The following is a 21,005-nucleotide window of genomic DNA, read 5'->3' on the forward strand; positions in this document are numbered from 1 at the left end:
GAAGTTATTCATATGGCAGGGTGCAGTGGATGGCCCTCTCACCGAAGTGAATGAATTAGACTGGATTTACACAACACAGGGAGCTGGCACCCTGCTTTCAAAAACAAATCTTAAGACTGGAGTTTCAGTGATACAGATGGTACTTGAGTGGAAAGAAACTGAATAGACTAAGACGTTGTGAAAGGTCATCAATCCAAAACCGCTTTCATGCTGTGATTGGACAGCTGTGTGGACGTGGCTCTCTTTTTTTCATTGTTACACAACAATTTCTGTCACTTTATACCCATTTCCCTTTCACATATGTGGCACACAACAGGAGATTGTAGAGCGTGCATAACACAGATTACACCGCAGTCACAGAGCCGGTTTGTAATTTTGTCACAATCAACCGAGTCACTTGCCGTTCCTTAAATTTCTCTGGCGATTTTGACGCCGCTCTTACCGTCAGAAGTACCTGAATCCCGTGTCTCTCCTGTTAGACATGTTCGTTGGAGTCTTATTGTGAATCACCTTTCGTCTTCACCCTCTGATGTTTGTTATCTTCCTGTTTTGCCAAGCCACATGATAGAAATATCATCAACACTCCCTACTCGCTTGCCGTGAATTCTCTGGGTAATGAGCGTCACTATTCAAACATGGGCTCAATCTGACACTACACAGACTTTGTATTAGAGAGCTGGCACGATGAACTTCATTTGCATTCTGACATTCAGCTCCTCCGGGTAGTTTCTAGATCATTTCAATTTTGCAGTGCATGTGTGAAAGGGGCTTAATTCTGTATAAGCGGAACACAACCCTTAGCCTAGCATGACATTCAGTTTAACAACATTACCTCATGTTATGTTTGATGTTAATGCAAGTAAGATAGTAGGAGAGCCTGATGACATTTTGGGATGTCACAAGTCATTGACTTTTATACTTTTTTATGAGTCAGAGGGTTTTTATTTATGTTTTGTACACAGTCCCTTATTTGCGATTCACATTTGAAAGTAAAAACGTTTTTTTCAGATTTACCTCCAAACTAAATGTAATTTCTGCTTTCAGAGTAGTTCTGTCTCTGTGGTAATATTTGTATAAATAAAACAACAATCTGCCATCTGCCAAGTGAGAGAAGAAGATGCTGAAACTGTGTCTCCTGGTGGCTCAGTTAGTAGGTTCCCAAATTTGCCTGGAGCTTTTATTGCATGGCATCTGCCTCCCTATCCCTCCCACTTTTGTATTTCTGACGTCATAGTTTCAGTATTTTGTAATATACAAAATTATTATTATATGTTACAATGACTCTTAAAAGAATGAAATAAGAAGTGCTTTTTTGTTTTGTTGAATGGACGCCATTTAAAAAAAAAAGGAAATTACGTGTAAAAGTATGATATGATAACCGTCCATTTCTTCACAGTATAGCGTGCAACTATTATATCCCTGCAACCCTACGTGGCACTGGTGGACAGTTCCAGTCAGCTGTGTTTCTGATGAGGCTTAATGTCCACAATGACCTCCGTGTTTTGTAAAATGATTCAAATCAATGATGGTCCATGACCACTGTGGAGATGCTCTGATTGACTGACTATCAAACATCCTAATCAACCATGTAGGGTCAGTCAGTCCTGCGTAGAGGACAAGCTGCCACCATAAACACTCCCTGAGCTCTTTAATCAGAATCTATTACTGGAAAGACCGGCCCTGATTATATTGCTCTGCTCACGGTCGGCTGCTCCGGCTTTCACTTCAACCGGGCTTCTCGTTAGTTTCCGTTAAAGGCTGCTGAAAGAGACACGGTGTGTGTACCAAATCCCGCTCCACATCACTGATAAAATCCACTCTGTGGTCTATTGATCTGGCCTGCGGTTTGATTGATGCTGTCTTTAAAAATTCATTAGTTTGAGGCATGTGGGAGCTGCAGGTGCCCCTGTAGGGCACATTTGTCTATGTTTACAGAACCAGGAACATTCAGTCAGCAGCGAGAACAGAGGCCTGACAAGGCCACCCAGGGCCCATGAGTCACACTGTCACTGTGTCCAACACACACAGAAACACACAATGTCCCATTGGGTGCGAAAGGAAGTTCATATTTAGCCTCTTCTTGTGCATTTACATATCTATCTGTGGTTATTATTGACTGCCTGGGGTGTCAGGTGCCTCACCCTTTTTTCCGTGTGGTTAATGCAGACTCTAACAAGGCCTCTTGTTCTGCACCATCCTTCATCTTAACCAGTGTAAAATATATACACTTCGTTTAGAGGCTGTGGTTGTTCAATTAACTCCATGAGTCCTGGGTCATAAATTGGTCGCAGGGTAGATTTTAGGGGATGCAATCAATAATGTATTGATTGCATCCATATTTTATATTCAACACGTTTTATATGTTCAAATAATCCCAGGATCTTTCAAAAGGGTGATTATAAAGATATTTTTAAATTTTTTTGTCTTTATCTTTTCATCTGAACTTTGTTGTTGCAAAACCTTTTCTTAATTAGCTGTGGTACGTGACAAACACTCTCATAGACTACAAAGCAGAATCCCTTTTCTTCAACCTTGTTTATGAGGCACCAAGAAGAAGCAGCATTTGGGAAAAGTGCTGTAATTCTTCTGCTTTTGTCTTCACAAATTAGCATTAATTAACTCTAAGATATTCTGTTACATCATATGTAATGAAATGTTTGACTTCTTATTTCTCATTAAGTTTATCAATCTAGTTTGTAACTTTTAAATATTATACATACTTGTAGGAGATTAAGCCTGCTTTTATTATGGCTAGAATAAATAGTAGTCGAATAGTAGTCGCTGAATTAATTATGAATTAACTCGACTCGTTAAAAATTTAGGATTGATTTTACCTCGGAGTAAGGGCACCACACCAAATTAAGACAGGATGTTTATTAAACTTTGGTGAAGGTTTAATACCTGTTAGTTATTTAAAGTAATTGATTATTTCAATTTTTATCAGTCTCGTCTTGAACGCGTTAGTTCGTACCACAGCCTTATCAGGGACCAACACTTTCTGTACAGAACAAAAACTCTCACAACGACATAAGGTTATAAACATTAATTTGACTACCTAACAAGGAGAATACAGGATAGTGCAACACTGAATAGACAAGTGAAAAGGGTTAAATGTGGATATAAAAGTTCAAGACCAGAGTGTTTCAGGCCTACGGTGCTGGTTTATAATATTACTGCCGGACTTTAAAACTGGCTCTAATTAGCCGGCCAACAGAACTCGGATCAGAATTTAACTGTCACCAACGTTTAACCAAGAGTTGCATTAAAAGGCCAACCTTACTTGGCCTTTCATATTACAGTCGCCCTGGCGTCTTACAGTACCGATGCAGGTTAGTAGATCCGCGTCCAGGTGTTTGGCGGACTTCGGCTCGGTTTGTAGACTGGGTCAGCAGCGCGGTTGGTTCTGCGGGTCTCGTCTGGTCCCCTTCCGGCTCTTCAGGTGGCCTGCCTCTGGAGGTTGTTTTTGGGTTGACAAAAATGTTCTGACCGGTTCTGAACTAGAGTTTGATGCAATTTGCTGACCGGACAAAAGGGAAAAGACGGCACGAGGGGTTTTACTATACTTAGGAAAAATAAAAACGTGTCGTAAAAACTTATAAAGTTGCGCGGTAAAAATAGATTAATAAAATAAAATACTTGAATACTTGATACTCTAAGAAAACAACGTCTCTTGCTAACTTTGGGTTAACAAAGTTAGACAAAAGAACAAAGGAAACGAAGAGGGGAGAAGAGATAAGTGCAGGAGATGAAGTAACAGAGGGGGGGTCAGAGGTGCGAAGGTTTTTTACTATACTGAACCCTTTGGCTCTGAGCGAATCAACTGCTTTTCATGCCGGAATTCTAATTCTAAGATTAAACTATCTATATAAACTATCTTTGGTTGATTTTCCATTATTAAGCTTTCTGATATCCAATTTAACTAAAAATCTTTAGGCAGACGGTTTTAACAGATACAGATACTGAGTAACGGGCCTATTATTAAAGAGACTTTGCACTTCTGAAACCACATTAGGACACGCCAATTAAGGCTTGTTGTTCATTATAGCTGTGTTCTTCAATTAGTGCTGATTGCAAGCAGGTCCGGTTAATGATGAACAATGGGTCATCAGGATAGAGTGCTCATATTTATGGAGCACCACAAGCATCCTGACAATAGTAATATAGCATTTGATTATTTAGTAAGTAACGACATGCTTCCATAAACAAGTCCAGACCCAGTTATCTTCCAGCTTGAAGTGTTCAGTAGGACAGGCTTATGGTAGCTCTGTATTTAGGCTGTTTTCATATTTTTTAAATATTAGTATTTTCAAAGTATTTCTCATGTCACAGAAACTACTGAGAATGCATCTTGTGTTTTGGATTATCGGTGATGTGTCAATGTTTTCGTACCGATTCTCTCTTTTGCTCTGCACGGACCTCTATACCCCGTGGTTGCCTGGCAAAAGGCAGATGTGGTATCGGCGGCATGGAGGTGCATTGTCAGTTTTTTCTACAGGCGTTCCTTTTCTTACGTTGCAACGTCTGCTGTTGCTTTTCAGAAACCGGCGAGTCCGAGGAGTGGCTTTAAAATGGTAGAAAAACACATGGTTTCCTATAAATTCTTCACAATAAAAGTTTTCAACGCATTCGTTGTTTTGTTATTTAAAAGACTCAATTACAAAAAATAAATTTAATGAATTAAAATGGATTTACAAAAGCAACAGGACAGTAATTAAAAAGTACGTCATTTAAAAATACATTATTGCAAACATAGATAAATTCGGAAATTTAAAAATCTGCTTGAAAGAAATTAAATAAAAAATAAATTTGAATTATATTTAGCAGCAGATTTTTATTTCATTTGCAATTTTTATTGCCCATTAAAATATCAATTTCTTAATTACTTTATCATTTAGTCTATTTATATGCAGATGGATACATTTTTTTTTTTCATTGTATGGTTAGTTAATAATGAAATGCTTTATTACTGTTTTCGATGACTTGTGGTCCTTCATACATTGCGATGACAAGTGAGGTGTGAATGAGCTTAATTAGCTGTGAGGAAGAAATAAATGAGAATCAAAAGGAGTGAAACAAGCAGAGAGGAGTCAAATGGGAAGGAAACGGCTTTTGTTAGCCTAATCATCCCACTGCTGTAATTATACTTGTAGCGAGTATCACACTGAAACCCTACACCCACTCAGCTACCGCCACAGACAAATGCCCACACCACTCTCACTTCCACATGAAAGCAGAGACTGAACAGAAGGCGATCCCCGCAGTCTGTGCTCGCAGCTCCCCCGCAGTGGATTCTGGGTCAGGTGGTGTTCACCAGCAGAGCAGAGGGAAAGCCTCGGCTGCCAGGACATGAAACACCACAGAGCTGCCGGCTTTTTGAAGCAGGGAAATGAAAAATTTGCCTCTGCCTGAGCTCCCATCACCCCTGCTCCTCGCCCACTCCCACGATGGAGTGGGGAAAAGTTCAGACACACCGTTCCACCCGGGCTTCGTCAGCACAGGCCGCGGCCCACGCTATTGTTCTTCCAGTGTGGATGTATGAGTGATTTTTAACGTTATGTCATGCAGGATGTGCAGTTATTTATTTGTATGCTGATTTGCTGACATACTATATTGCAGCACGTGCACTTGTTTAAGTGATGAATGTGCATGCATGTGCGTACGTTAACGCGTGAGAAGCCGCCCGTGGCTAACATCATCACATAATGTTTCATGACTCAGTTGAATAAAAAAGCACTTCTGGCCTCAGCTTGTTACACAAGAGACTCGTGTGAGAACATACTGTATAGTAGGACAGTAATGACTTGTGCAAAATATGAATGTGCCTATCATCCTTCTGAAAGGTAACGCAGGCATCCTCAGGGGGGAAAAGTCTGTATGCTGTACATGTTAGATGTGTGTGGAAGGGCCCATGGACTGTGGAATTTGGAATAATGAGATCTGAGAAACGATTCCAGTCTTGACTTAACTTTATCCTACTGTGAATGCTGATCCATTTTCCTGTCATGCTTATTAGATAAGCATAGATTGTAATTCTCTGTCTTTTATTTGACTTGTGTATTCATTTGGTCAAAATTGTAATAACCACAAAGATGAATAATAATTTATCTTTATGTTTCTGCAGTCATAGCACCCCATACCATAATTTTCTGCTAGAGATGTGGTGCATTTTTGCTTCTGACTCTGGTGGCACTGGTAAAATTGCTCACAGTACTGTACATCCGTGCACCAGTGCGTTCAGAAACATAAGCACACATGCACATCTGCCTGCTGTTATTAATAAAACTATTGAAGATAACATTCCTGAATCTGTGCATTCTTACATTGATAAAACCAAGTTATCAAGTCTTTACACAGACATGTTAGTACAGTGTTTGTAAGAATACAGATCTCTGTGGGAAACACCCACCTAGAGGCTTGATGCTTCGATGCTGTTTCTACAAATATATCATAAAAAGTAGCTGCAGTGTCATACAGTAGTTCACACTTCCTTACACAGAACATTAGAATCAACTTCAGTTCAACTTAAAAGGTACACTGTGGAGGTTTTTACAAACAGAATCGCTATGGAGCGATGTTTGTACGAGTGGGTCCTTGCTTTGTTTGTAGTGTGCACAAACGCGAGCATGCAGGCAACATGATGCATGTTCCTGTTACTGGTTTCACAGTCTTCCACTGATGGACAACTGTTGATGGTAACAAACAGATATTTGCAGAAATACTGCAACCACATGAGAGAAGAAGACTGCAAGGTAGCAAACATAGATCTAGAAAATAGTTTAAACAGCCTTGTATTTGTCTGCATTATGAGGATGAAAAACACTTTTATTAGATTTTAAGGATGCATAAGTGGCATATTGGAGAGAACTGTACCACTATACATATACTTTGTTAAGTGTAAAACACCTGCATTCAAAATTTAGTAAAGTAAGTAAAAGTATCATCAGCAAAAAATATGTTGTGTCCTTCTGCTAAATGGCCATTTTCTAAATGGTATATTTATTAGTATAAGTATTCCAGGTTTTATGCAGTGGAAGCAGTATTTTGATAATATAGCTGGATGAGTTGGACTTCAGGGACAGCATTGTGTATTTCAGTCTAATGCATCATATTTTATATGTTGACCCTATGATTTGTATTGAAAATGTTTTTTCTTCTAGACTGTTAATCTGCTGTTGAGTTAGATTACACATAAAGCATTCATCTGAGGGCTAGTACCACCCTTCTGAAATCCAACCTAACCTCTAACGAATCATGCCAAAGTGTTGTTCATCTTTAATCTCTCACATATGGGTTTGTGTCCCACTGCAGTTGTTGTTTGGTGACAAATGTATAAAAAATCCCAGATACTTGGGCAAATGTAGAAGAGTATGAATGTTTAATTTGTCTGGAGCTTTTTCTCATTGATTCCCAGAGAAACTAATGAAGGCTGTAGCACAAGGGTGATTAGCCCACAGCATCACAGGAGCCTTTGCTCTTTTGCTCTAAAGAGCAGAATAAAATCATTTGCTGTAGCTTATATATTCAGGGTGTATTCACATTTTCCTTCTGTCTGCGTTTCAAACACCTACTAAATGGATGTTTTAACAGCACGCAACCTTTCCTAAATGAAACAGTAGCTCTAAATTCCCGTGAGATTAAACCGCCGCTGTTGAGAACAAAGACAACAAAATGAGTGATGTCTCCCCCCTCGGCCCTCAGGTGATGTACACTTCCTTTTAAGCATTCATTACATTGAGTGATAGCAGCCGTTAAACAGTATTAAAAGACAGTATAAACCTTTTGGTAATAAAATGTCCCTCATGTTTATTACATGAACTGTTATTTGTGGTAATTATACGGAGCTAGAGAAGCTGTTAAGGTGGCCTGAAATCTGATTAACCACCCCAGAAAGTGACTTGAAGCAGCATGGGAGCTCTTAACCGAAATAACTTTCTTAATCCAAAGTTGCAAGGTAAAACTGGCATGGCCATTTTTAAAGGGGTCCCTTGACCTCTGACCCCACTTCATGATAATCCCTTGTATTTTAATATTTCTGCACAGTTAGGTCCCGAAACAGTTGATTTGCATAAATTCTCAGTGGAAAGTTGATACAATGAATCCAATTGTGTTCATGTTCAACAGCAAAAAACTGTCCTCAAACCTCCCTGACCCCACGGTCCCCCCTCCTTCCTCCCTTCTGCCAACCCACGTAAAAAATATAGATGACATACGTTCTGTATTCTTTCTCCAAAACACTGGAGCGTGCTGTTTTTAATCAACTCTCTTCCAATCTCCACTTGAACAACCTTCTTGATCCTCACCGGTCGAATTTAAAGGCAGGTCACTCAACCGTAACTGTCACTGAGATACTTCACACTGCTCTCCCTCTCTCTCTCTCTCTCTCTCTCTCTCTCTCTCTCTCTCTCTCTCTCTCTCTCTCTCTTTCTCTCTCTCTCTCTCTCTCTCTCTCTCTCTCTCTCTCTCTCTCTCTCTCTCTCTCTCTCTCTCTCTCTCTCTCCCCCCCCCCCCTCTCTCTCCCCCTTCAGCTTTTCCAACTATTGGTTCTGTGACATCCTGCATTTATATGTAGGACTGTAGTTTGGCTTATTTTGAAGCTAATGTTTTCATACGATTCTTGCTGTTCTGGGTTTTTTACCTTCATGATTGAATGCACTTAGATATTCAAATAGAAGCATTAGGAGGGGCCGCACTAACAAGGCGAAGCGCATGGAAAAAAATAACCTGGGTTCAGCACCTATTTGTCTAGGCATGCGCTCTCTCTTTATTGGGAACAATTGAACAAAAAAGGCCATGTAGACACAGCGATATTACTGTATGCTGTCCATGGTCTCCAGTCACTTTTATTTTACTACTAGGTAAAAGATGTGCTGTAAGATACATTATTTATAACTTTACAGCTTTCTTTTGACCTCTGTGGTATCTTAACAAAACAATGGTTACATAACATAAACAAAATGAAAGAGGGTGTGTTTGTATTTTCATTTCACAGGTTTCTCTTAATAATTTATATTGTAACCTCCACCTTAATCTAAAATCTAAAGTCCATGGTTTTATACACTCCTGGGAAGCATTTGGTTTAGCACACGTGTGCATGTTTCTGTGCACTGTCACAGTGTGTAGTAGATGCTTTTGTTTGTGTGCACGGATGTGGTTAGAGGTTGGTTGTGGCTCAGACAGCAGTGGTGTGTCTGTGGGAGGACAGAGGTGGGTGGGCTGCTGGAGAGATGTGCCCCTGATATGATCACATCTGTTCTGGAGACGTGAGCCTGATGCCTCAACTGAGGCGTGACTAAGAGGTGAGGGAAGAAGAGCTGTTCAAAAGAGCAGGAAGAGAGGTGGAAAATTGAAACTTAGACTCCTGTCCTCTTTTCCCTTTTCTCTCTCTCTCTCTGTGTCTGTCTCTCTCTTTGTGGTGTTTTTTCTCCTTACAGACAGGAAGCTACTGTAACTACATTTAAGGTGTATGCCTGAGTAAATTCATTTCTTTAAACAGTGGTAAATGAGGTGAACAGATGGGGCATCAGAGAGCGTTACATAACTGCTGTTCTAATATTGACTGTCAACCGAATCTTATGAGTTTACAAAAGCGAAACATATTAGGGGGTGTGTGTGTTTCTGTGTGGTTTCCTTTTTCCCCCACCATTTTCAAAATGTTAGTCAGTCATTTAAATGGAGGCATGTTGTGAACTGTATTTGACTCAAAATGCATGCATTATACACCTCACCAAGGCATTCACAACAGTGACACTTCCTCTTTTAATCTAACACCTGTTTAATGATGCTGGCTCCACAGGGAAACGGTTTAATATCATCTCTGAAGATGCCACCCGGGGTTCAGGTAAAGTTTCATGTTATGTCTTGGTGTGTTGTTCCCTTTGTTGTAGCTCTGGATGTGGCAGTGGTTAGAATTAAAAGCCATGGCTTAATTACTGTACTGCAGGGCCTCCCCGGGTCAGAACTCCTAAATTACTAGAATAACCCGCCTGTGGTGTCACATTAATTGTGAAGCAAACACTTGTCAGAATAAAAAAAATCATCTGTTTGAAAGATAAAGAGAGTGGGAGGGAGTGTTAGTATGGAAGAGGGGGCACGCTGCCCGAGACTTTTGCAGGCCTGTGAGAGTTAAGTGTGCCTGAACTCTCTAATGGTGCTGCCGTGTATCGAATTTCTAATCAGGCTGCCGACAAAGAGGCAGGTGAGCCTCTGACCTTACTGCTTTAGTTTATTTTCCAAATTTTCATGTAGATCGACGTCACTGCAAATTGTGCCACAGTTTTCCATGTGGACAGTTTTCAACAGATGTTAGATGGTTGGTTCAGAATAACAACAAGCCCGATATGATTTTTTCAGGCAGGTGACACAGAGGGCAGCTCAACATCAGATGAAAAAAGAAAGACAAGCAATTAGTGCGGCAACTTTACTTGATTAATGTTAAGATTATTTTCTCAAGTAATTGATTAATCATTTTCTCCATTAAGTTACTGATGTAGAGTACAATACAGTTACCGTAGGCCTTTGGTCGACCTAGTTTTTGCGATGTGTCCTGCACCGTAGGCACTAATGGGCCTTCGTCGGTGGCCTTTTGACTCATTTAGCATGTTGAATAGACAGCGAAGCCCCTGGGTGAGTGAAATCGCTCTGATTGGTTGTTCAGCTAAGTGTATCAGTGCACAAGGAACGAAAAAGGTAAGTGAGAGAAGTACATAGGACTACAGTGAATATAATTTAGTCTTCAGCAGTGGGTTGTGTTGTTTAAGTGCTAACTAGGTAAAAAAAAAGTTATCATCACAATTACTTCATTTATTTTGTTTTATTCTCAACATTTACAAAAGAGCATGACCTGCTGGAAAATCTGGTCATATTTCACTGGGCCACGCAAGGCTGGCACTGGAGCCTAGCATAACGACGCTACGCCACTGGCCGTTAGCTTTAGTCTTTGCAGTGTGTTTGAGACGGTGATATCTTCAAATCCTCTGACTGGAAATTTTTTGATAATCGATTAAATTGCTTCAGCTGTCACAGCATACACATTAGAATATATGCAATGCAAGTGTGAAAACAACAAAATCTACAAACTGGAAGCCAAAGAGCTGAGAACAGACAAGGCACACAGGCCAATACTGGGCGCGGTGACAAGTGTTGCTGATTTCTAATAAAGTTTTTAAGATTTTATACAAAAGAATTTGTTTCTTCCAGGTCCAGGAAGCTTTTTCTGTAAATGATTTGCAGCCAAAAAGCCGGATATATAGAGGCATCAAAGTGTAAGATGGAGTGTGTTGCACCCGTCATGGTGACTGTGTAGTGCTGTTGTTTGTGCTGCGCGCTCAGCCGTGATAATTAAAAGACTCCCTCACCATCAGCACCCAGAGTGCTCAGCGTTTTATACATAACTGAAGGAACAACTTCTCTGCATTGCCTAACATCCAGAGTCACACATGGAGGAGGGGAAGGCTGTAAAATCCTGCTGCAAATTCACTTTGATTAAAAATGTAATTATTATTATTATTAAAATACACTCTGGTTTGCTGCAGGGGCTCTCCTCTGGTCACTGAGTGTATGTTAATTTATCCTCCTAAGTGCTAGTTATTATCTTCAGAATCATGAATTGGAGAAAATTCTCATCTTTTATTAAACTGTTCATATTACAGATTGTTATTTAGTATTAAGAATCATTTCTAGCTTACATCGCACTATCAGAAGTAATTTCACTTTCAGGAAACTCTATTTTCTGCTAGTTTGATAACAGGATTGTTATGAACTTATCATGGAAAATAATGTTAATCACTAAAAAGATATATCTTGGTTTAAAAGGTTGTTCCCACTCAGATGCAGCACACATTATCCATCTGTTGCAGTTGCATAAATACAGTGAAAAGCTGCATGTTTTTGCTATTTTGTCGTATAAATGTTGGGACACAGACAGCTACTGTAACTCCGAAAATAACTCATATTTGGAATAGAGTTCATTAAAAGAACTGAAATAATATTGTCAACAAGACATTGATTCGATTTTAACTTTTTATTCTTTGGGAGAACAAGAAGAGATCATGTTGGTATCTTTTTTCCCCCTCCACTCCTCCTTCACCTTGTCCCCCCTCCTCTACATCACTTAAATTCAGTTCAGTTCAGATCTTATTGGTCCCTTGACGTGAAATTTGATTTTCAATATAGAGCAAAAACAACATATATGAGGATATGGGACATTAATCACAACTTTTATAGTAAACAACCAAATAAAAAGTAATGAAAGTATAGTTGTGATTTTTTGAAGTGTGGTTGTATAGGTCCTTATCCATAGTCAGTGTATAATCTACAGTAGGTGGTTGGCACATCCCCAGTTTGGAGAAGCAGACAGCACTGAAACTCGGCAATATACTGAAAAAAAATCAATATCAGTTTGTGTATCAAGTTTACGCTGTATTGAATATATTTACACATCTTTACCTTGCTGTCAGAAGACGTTATATCCATCACTGCTCTCTTCAAAGCCACCAGAGTCCATTGACAAAACCAGTAATTTTGTCAGGAGTTGCCGCTCTACTGCTGTCTCCATCGGTTAGTGTGTTGTGTTATCGTGGGACTTTGAAGATTGATTGATCTTGTGCTCTGAGAGGTAAAATCACTGTTTTTGTTAAAGCAGTCTGGTGGCTTTGAAGAGAGCATAGAACGGCCGAAATTCCCCTCAAAAAGGCTAGCCTGATGGTGAGGTACGGTGGTGAGAATATTCTGAATAAAGTGTACGCTAAATCTAGATTGAAAGAAAGAAAATGATAATTATTTTGAACAGGTTGCAGTAACAATATTTTAAGAATAAACACTGTATATTGTAACATGTATTCAGCTCGAGTCTGTGACTCTTGTCTATTGCCTCATTGGGGCTGTTTCCAAATAATAATTCATTTATTCATCCTTCCTGGAAAGACAGCTAATACAACAATGAAATCTGGCCTTGTGCTGTAACAGAGATGGGGCTGAATATGATATACCCGTATAGCAATCATGCTTATTACTGTGCACTCCCTCCATACAATACACTGAATTAGTTTGGAAACCATATGGCAAGCATACAGTGAATCTATTTCCTGAGATGGAAATGTGGTTGCTTCTCGCTTAGGTGTGAACCGATAATGTCTTTGGGGAAAGCAAAACCTTGGAGAATTCATATTAACCTCAGCAGGGCTAAGCAAATATGAGGATTGTTTCTGAGTGTGTTTCAGACAGTGAGGGTAGAGTTAGTGACAGAAAGGCAGGCGAGGCTGTAGCATTTCCACTGAGGGACGGCACTAATCTGGACGTTTACCTCCATGTAGCTTAAGCCCATCTGATGTCATGTGTATTTACACACACTCTCATGTCATATATCCAGGGGCGGGGCTTGCCAACAGGCAAACCAGGCAATTGCCTGGGGCCCCGGCTTCCAGGGGGCCCCCACTTGGGCATCCTCCCCAGTGACCGGTGCCCCAAGTGCTAATGTACGGCACAGCAACGACAACAACGGGCATTTACTATGAAAAAGCGCCGTAGCAACCCCCCTTGGGGGCCCCCACGTCACTTCTGCCGTCGGCGCTGTCTGTGTCAATCAGCGCGAACCGCAGGTTTGATTGTTTGTTTAGCACCGAGCTCCGCCCACTTACACCGAGCTCCGCGCTTGCGAAAAGATGAAGAGGAGTTATCCCAGCGGGGCAGAAAAGAAAAAACAGAGGAAGGAAAGGGAGGAAAAACGAAAGTAAGACAGTGGTAAGTGCATTGTTATGTTTTTCTGACTGACTGTGTTGTGTTGTCACGGACTCCATAGCGGCTAATAAGCTAAAAACTAAGCTATGACGAATGCGTAACAGGACACAGCTACATGAAGCTAGCTAGCAGGAGGAGATGTGCACCACTCTCCAGTCTCAACCAGCAGAAAACAACAGAAAGTTTAGTGAGGCAGACAGTCTAACAACAACAACAACAACAGCAACAACAACAACAACAGCCTAATACAGTGGAAACCGATTATAGTGATCACGAATATAGTGATCAACCGCTTATATGGATCAAAAGGCTTGGGACAGAATCATTTCTATACAAATGCTGTTTAAATAATTCGTTTATAGTGATCGAGAAATCCGCTTATAGTGTTCATTTTTTTTTTCTCATTTTATGAATGAAAACGTGCTGGACGTCTGCTTCTGCCGAGTGAGCTAACAGCTAGCTAACGAGTGAGCTAACAGCTAGCTAACGAGTGAGCTAACAGCTAGCTAACGAGTGAGCTAACAGCTAGTTAATGTAAGGAGTTGACACCGGCAGCAAGCGCGCGAATCATGGCTGGAAAAGGGAAGTCATTGCCACCTGATGAGAAACGTCTCCTCAAGGCTTATGACAGATTTTTTTTATCGTTTTGAAAAACCAGTGAACTTGGTGTTAGACAACACTGATCCATGGAAACATGTGAAGTGACTTCTTAACGCGGCGCAGCGGAGCCGCAACACAAAACAGACGTAGCTTAACTCTTCTTGATGCCGTTGTTATCTTCTATGTTGTTGTTCTATGAAACAGTGTTTCAAAGTTTATTTTAAGACTTGTTTTAAAAAAATGCACCGGCTTCACGGCAGAGCCGACGCACAGAAGAAGTTACTGTATTTGTATTTATGTATTTATGAGTTATGTCTGCGCACTGCGCAGTAATATAACTTGCATGGTTCCTCTCAAAAGGAGCATTTGAAACGAATGTGTTTGAAACCATAATAAAATTCAGTAAATGCTGAAACGGTTCGTTTCGTGCAATTCTTATCATTGAAAAACGATACAAATGGCGTTTAGATAATATTCTGCATAAAAAATGTGAAATACTGTAATAAGAATTCGGTTATAGCGACCAACCGCTTATAGTGATCAAATTGGCTCTGGACCAACGTGATCACTATAAGCGGTTTCCACTGTAGTATGTAATACTAAAGTACACCTTCTATGATAAGCTTTGCATAATGATGAGATGAACTTAATAGTGCCAGAAAGGGAGAAATATGTGTTTGGCAGTACATATGATATATGCACCCACCACAAGAGTACATCAAGTGCATAATACATGTTGAACTTAACAATATGTTTCCCTCTCATCTCTCCTCAGGATCATTACTGTCTTTTTTAAACCAACACATCCAGGGAAGGATGATGTTCCCCCTCCCATCCCTGATGACAACTGTAAGTTCATTATTCCACAATTGATAATGTTATGCCTTAATATTCTTCATGGCAGTAGTATTAAGCTGTAGTAGTAGAAAATGCTGTGCACATACATAATCATATTCCTGCCCTTAGAGATTCTCATATGCCCTGTTGTTGTTTTTTGAGTTTAGTTCCATCAACATCCACCTCCAGCAGCACAGTGGTTTCCCAACCTCCTGCGCAGGAACATCCAACCGATGATCAGAGATCAAGTCCAACTGCTGACACAGATGACTGTGAGTTAAATAATTTTTTTTTACTTCCATAGAGAACATATAACAATGACAATAATAATAACTGCAACAAGAATTGCTGTAATTAGCCCATGCTATTAAAGATTATTTATAACAAATATACCCTGTTGTTGTTTTTTTTGTTTTTTGTCATCAGCTCCATCAAGACCCAAATGTGAACAGTCAATTTTAATTTTTGTATTTATTTTATTGTTAACAACATTCAGATTTCTATTTTTTGTAATAAAAAAAGTTCATATTTTATATTGTGTTGGTGTCAGTTAATTTACAACAATTATTGATAGGCGTAGGGTTTTAAGAATTTCTGTTCCTCCCTGAAATTCACTTTGAGAACCCCTAATCTCTTCTAAAGTATTATTTTCAGTATACATATCAAATGTCCCAGAAATTGTGTGCAAAAAACAATTTTTTTCACTGTGGAGGGATGGGGTGGGGCCCCCACAAATTTCTTGCTTGGAGCCCCAAAGGACCCTTGCCCCGCCACTGCATATATCAGACCTCTGACAGCAATGCGCACATGTCGATTCTATTTTACATCTGCTGCTCTGCGTGTGGAGACGGAGAGAGGAGAGTAAAAGGTTTGCACAGAAACAGTAGACTGCTTTGTACAGTACAAAGATATGGAAGCACCTTCCCGCCAATGTGATGAAAATGTTATACCCTGTGCGTCATTATAATGACAAACACTCTCAGAATAATGACTTGGTATCTTGAAATAATTAGAAACTTGATCAAAATATTACTAACTCATCATATTTTGAGATAATTTGAGAAAGTTGAGATACAAAGTCATTATTTTGAGATGCTAAATCATAATTTTGATACAAAGTCATTGATTTGAAACAGAGTTATTGTTTGGAGACACTAAGTCATTATTTTTAGATGCTAAGTCTATATTTTAAGAAAAATCGGTATTTTCAAGAAATGTTCGCATTATGGAAATGGCTTCCATACAAACACAGGCCTTGTCATAATATTAATAATGCATTCAAAAGTAGTCTGTTCTGCTATACTTCCATTCATCCTCCTCTCATTAACTCCAGTCACCTTCAAATATGGACATTTTATTTTTTAGATAACCAGGAAGAGAGTGACATCTAATGCCGACAGCCATCTTTGCTCCTGTAAAGGTTTACGTTTTCTGTTTCTCACCAAAACACATTGGGCCTCATTTATCAATCTTGTATGAAAACAGGCGCAGATTTATTTATTTTTTATTCGTTTTAAGAATCCGTTTTGATCTGTTCTTAATATGTGACTGCTTATGCTTAATGACAGCTGAGGTTTGTTAATTATTTTCAGTCAGATTTTGCTGTGCTGCATCGCAAATACACAGGCTGAAATTTGCGTACACGACCTCAGACCAGACGTGAGATTTTATCGTATGTCCCGCTCACGTCCAAATTGATAAATGCCGAAGTTTGCCAGGAAATGGTCGTACGCACGTTTTTCTGCCGTACGTTCGTTTGATAAATGAGGGCCATTGTGTGTATCCATCAGGCTGAAAAAACATGTTGAATCTGTTCCTCAAAAAACACACATTAGCAGAGCTAATTTAACATGAAGCCTGCGTTGTTTAGTTCTTTGTTTGCTTGTAAGTTGCCGACTGTCTTCTTCCTTTACTTTGTTTTTGCAACCGTCTTGAAGTGAAATAGTGTGAAATCAATGGCAGGACTGTTCATTATGTCAACTTGTGCAAGCCAGAAAGATACTGTCATTCTGCTGGCTGGTTGGGTTAAATGCAGCAAAACCAGTTCACCCATGTGTGTGTATTATGTATTCTCTCCAGGTCTGCATATTGACGTGTAGAAAATGATTTTTTTTCATGATGACTTTTTCCGATTTATTCCTCTGCCATGATTCAGCTCTAAAAAACAAAATCAATACACATCAGCACCTTTCCTCTTTTCATATTATTGCAATATATCTTCACAAAATACAGCCACACATACTTAATAGACAAATATATAACATAGCACTTTATTCTCACAGTTATTTGAGCTATTCATGGTGACTCATGCTCGCCACAGTAATGAGTAAGATACCACATGAACAGGAAGAGAAAAGCATGCAGGCCCCTCAGCTGTCCTCGGGCTCATCCTCTTCTCCACATGCTGCTCAGCACGGGTATTTCTGCCCTCTAACTTTATGCCTTTGTTGGTGCGATAAGTGGTTGTGACACACACCTGAAGACACAGACTAGCAGTCAGATTAGATGTCAGAGGATCTGTTTTAAGAACATACTGTGCTATGCTTTTACTTTAATCTTTATCTTCTCTGCCCTACTCTCATTCTTTTGATCTCCTCGGATCATCAGCGGTGTCTCTTGGTCAGAGTGTGCATCGACAACAGCTGCAGATTGACGATCTGATTGCACTGCACGGTTGAGAGGAGTCCTCAACGAGCAATGGGCAGTGGGTTTCCTGTTTGAGTTTTAGATGACAGCCTTCGTGACAGGGCCACTGTGTCTTGTGTGTTGTCATTGTCTATAGGTGGACAGTGTTAGAGAGTTAATAAAAGGTAGATCAGACCTGCTTCCACCCTGAGAGGGATGAGCAATCTGATTTTGCTTCAGGTTTTTACTGGAAGATCCATCTTTCCACTGGAGCATCGAGACGAGAGGCCAGAGGCTCAGGTGCACAGCGTTCAGTGAAGCAGAGAGCTGCTCTTGCTTATGTCACTTTGACAGGAGTTTCCTGTTGCTGCCTGTGTTTGAGTGGGAGTGTGGCCTATGTGTGTAGTTTTTGATCTGTTTTTCCAAAGCTGTTTTATTAACTGCAAAGATATGATGCTTTAAAAATGGTAAATGCCATTTCCACTGAAGTATATTTTTGGCTGACTTGTTATGTCAAAGCTCAAACTTGTTCAGATTCTCACTGCATAGTTCTCTTGTGAGTGAATCGTCCCATGGAAGAGGTTGTTTCTCAGGGGATTCCCACTCTGACAGTGGTTGCTCTTGCAAGCTGAGCCCAGAGACTCGTGGGAGATGGAGACAGTTATTGAAGTCTCCCAAGGGTTCATCACGTGAAATGGTGAGTACAGGACAGACCCTATAGGAAGGGATCAAGGAGGGTTCTCGGTCTATCTGCAAAAGGGTTGATTCCCCCAAATTATGGAAAAAAACGTACTTCTAGTGACATCTAGCCATGCAGGCAGTTTGAAATTTGAAGATATCTGATTGCTGCTTTTCCTCTAATATGATGAAGGTAAAAGAAACTTAGTTTTTTGTTTCCACAGCATTGAAGTTTTATGTGTTCTGCTGCTCATCTCATTTTCAGGTTGGAGGTACAGGTTGTGAACATTAATTAGGCTTTCACTAAAAGCTTAGCGTTTCTGATTGCCCAGAAAACAAAAGACGATTAGATGTTTCCATCTTCAGCCTGACACACAGCCTCCACTCTCATTCTATTTTTCTTAACCAATCACAAGAGAAAAACGCATCCTCCTGAATCTTACATAACTTTAGGGTCGACACTGATGTCTAGCCATACCTAGACACTTCCTTACTTCGTCCATACTGCCCTTGGTGCTGATTGGCTAATTTTCTATCCCAGAATCCATCGGAGCTGTCTGATGACAATTTAGCCTCTTGGGAAAACTGCCAATACTTCAGTCTTACCAGTGTAGCTGGCATATATCCGGGTAAAGACTTTCTTTCAAGGGTGCCAGTCATGGTTTATGGTCCGATTAGCAACTTAAGATATCTGCATATGAATGCAGATTGGTTCTGTTATTGCATGACGACCAATGCGTTCCACCTCCGCTCCACACAGACTGTTTACCTGCATGCAGCCAAAGCCTGCTCATACATGATTGGTAAATTCTACTTGGATTACAAACGTAAACCAGACTGCTTCTGCAGCTTCTGCATTCCAATGAAGAGTGGAGTTTAGCTAATCATCAGTGGATCAATTGAATCAAATCTGTCAACTTGGTGGAGTGGGCAGAAGGTCTTGATCCATTCAATTACAAAAGTTGAGCCGAAAGTTAAACCAAATAAGATTTAAGCAGGGATTCAAAAGGATTTGGATTCTGTACTGGATTTGAATTTGACAACATGCTGTTAAACCCTATCCCTAATCCAGAATAAGCAGGTCTTTGTTTCTGGGAAGGCATGATGTTGCCTGGAAAATGTTTTGTAGCCAAAGAGAAAAGAAAAGTGTTGTGGGGTTTTGAGTATGAATAAAAAATGTCTGTCCTCAGCTGTGCACCTGCTGGCTGTGCTGGTGATTAAAGGTTATCATTGCATTGTTGGCACAATCTTTCCTTTTGTGCCTCACAGTTACCCGTACACACTGACAATTGTCTCTGCAGTCTAAACAGTCGGCTCATTGTAGCTAAAAGCTTCGCTGCAAGTCAAATTCTATGGTTCTGTTTAAGTCCTTTGATGATCGCACATTCGGACGTCCGCTGCCAAGCCTGTCCCTCGATCTAAATTGGTATGCCGTTATGCTGTTTAGGGAGAGAAATTCACCACGCTGCAGGACTAATTGGACTTGGACATGTATGTACTAGTGGACAGCTTTGTTGACTGATGAACTATAAATACAACTGTGAGTTGAATCTGTCCAAGCAGCTAGTACTGTCATGACTCCTCAGGCCCAGGAGGCCTGAGGGATTTAACCCTGTCCAACTGCAGCACAAATTACCTTCTGTGGGCCGCTGCGACTGTAGTCAAGACAAGATTTATAAATGTTTCACAGAAAATAGCCGTCACGATCAGAGGACAGTTGCTAAGCTGGCAGCACAATGAGCATCAGCTTGCTGTTCAATTTTTCACAGCAATTATGAATTATTCTCAAGGATTCTGAGCCAGGTTTATACAACACCGAGTCTTACACACTCACGTCTGTACAAACACATAAACAGAAACAGTATAAGGCTTCACTTTGAAACATTTGTTTACATTACTCACATTACTAAACACAACAGTTTTCTAGGAAACGGATACATAACTAGGCTTTTTCTTATCAAGACTCAAATACTTTTCTTCACTCTAAACCTCGTCTTATTCATCACAAGCTAGAGTCTGATATAACCAAACTAAAAGACTTTATATCCAGAACATGTAATCAGTTGTATGATGAATGATGCTTTGAGAGTCCACATTTATTCTTGACCTTGGTAACAAGAATTCGACAGAAATTCTGAACTTACGGTCCATTGCCCAACATTTTACAGAGCTTTGAGTTGCATTTCACAGACTTGTTAGTTCGCTCAGTAAACAGTCTTCATAAAGAGAGATATAAGATGTGGTTGAAAAGCTCCAGAAAAAGCTACTGATTGGACCTTTTAGACCTTTGTTGTCCAACTATTAACCAATAATATGATCTATGATAACATTACACTTTAATACACTTTTTTATTTTTAATACTTCAGCACATTTGACTGTGAATTAAGAAGTTAATTTAGCTTCTGACAAAGTATTTTCACATTGTTGTGTTTCTTCTATAGAATCTCAGTACTTCTCCTTCACTGAGTCCAATAAACAGTTTGAATTTTAAGCAGTTTTTCTGGTACACTGTTAAAATTTCCAAATGAAA

General features: G+C 39.9%; 1 long non-coding RNA gene across 1 annotated transcript; it reads left to right on the top strand.

Annotated features, from left to right (window-relative positions):
* The first annotated feature begins 13,547 nt into the window (after positions 1-13,547).
* LOC310960282 lies at positions 13,548-15,464 on the top strand. Its single transcript, XR_014593594.1, has 3 exons — positions 13,548-13,737; positions 15,110-15,183; positions 15,339-15,464. It is a non-coding gene; the product is annotated as an uncharacterized lncRNA (long non-coding RNA).
* Positions 15,465-21,005: the final 5,541 nt, after the last annotated feature.

The sequence above is a fragment of the Echiichthys vipera genome (genome assembly GCF_963691815.1).
Source record: "Echiichthys vipera genome assembly, chromosome: 17".
NCBI classification, from domain to species: Eukaryota; Metazoa; Chordata; class Actinopteri; order Perciformes; family Trachinidae; genus Echiichthys; species Echiichthys vipera.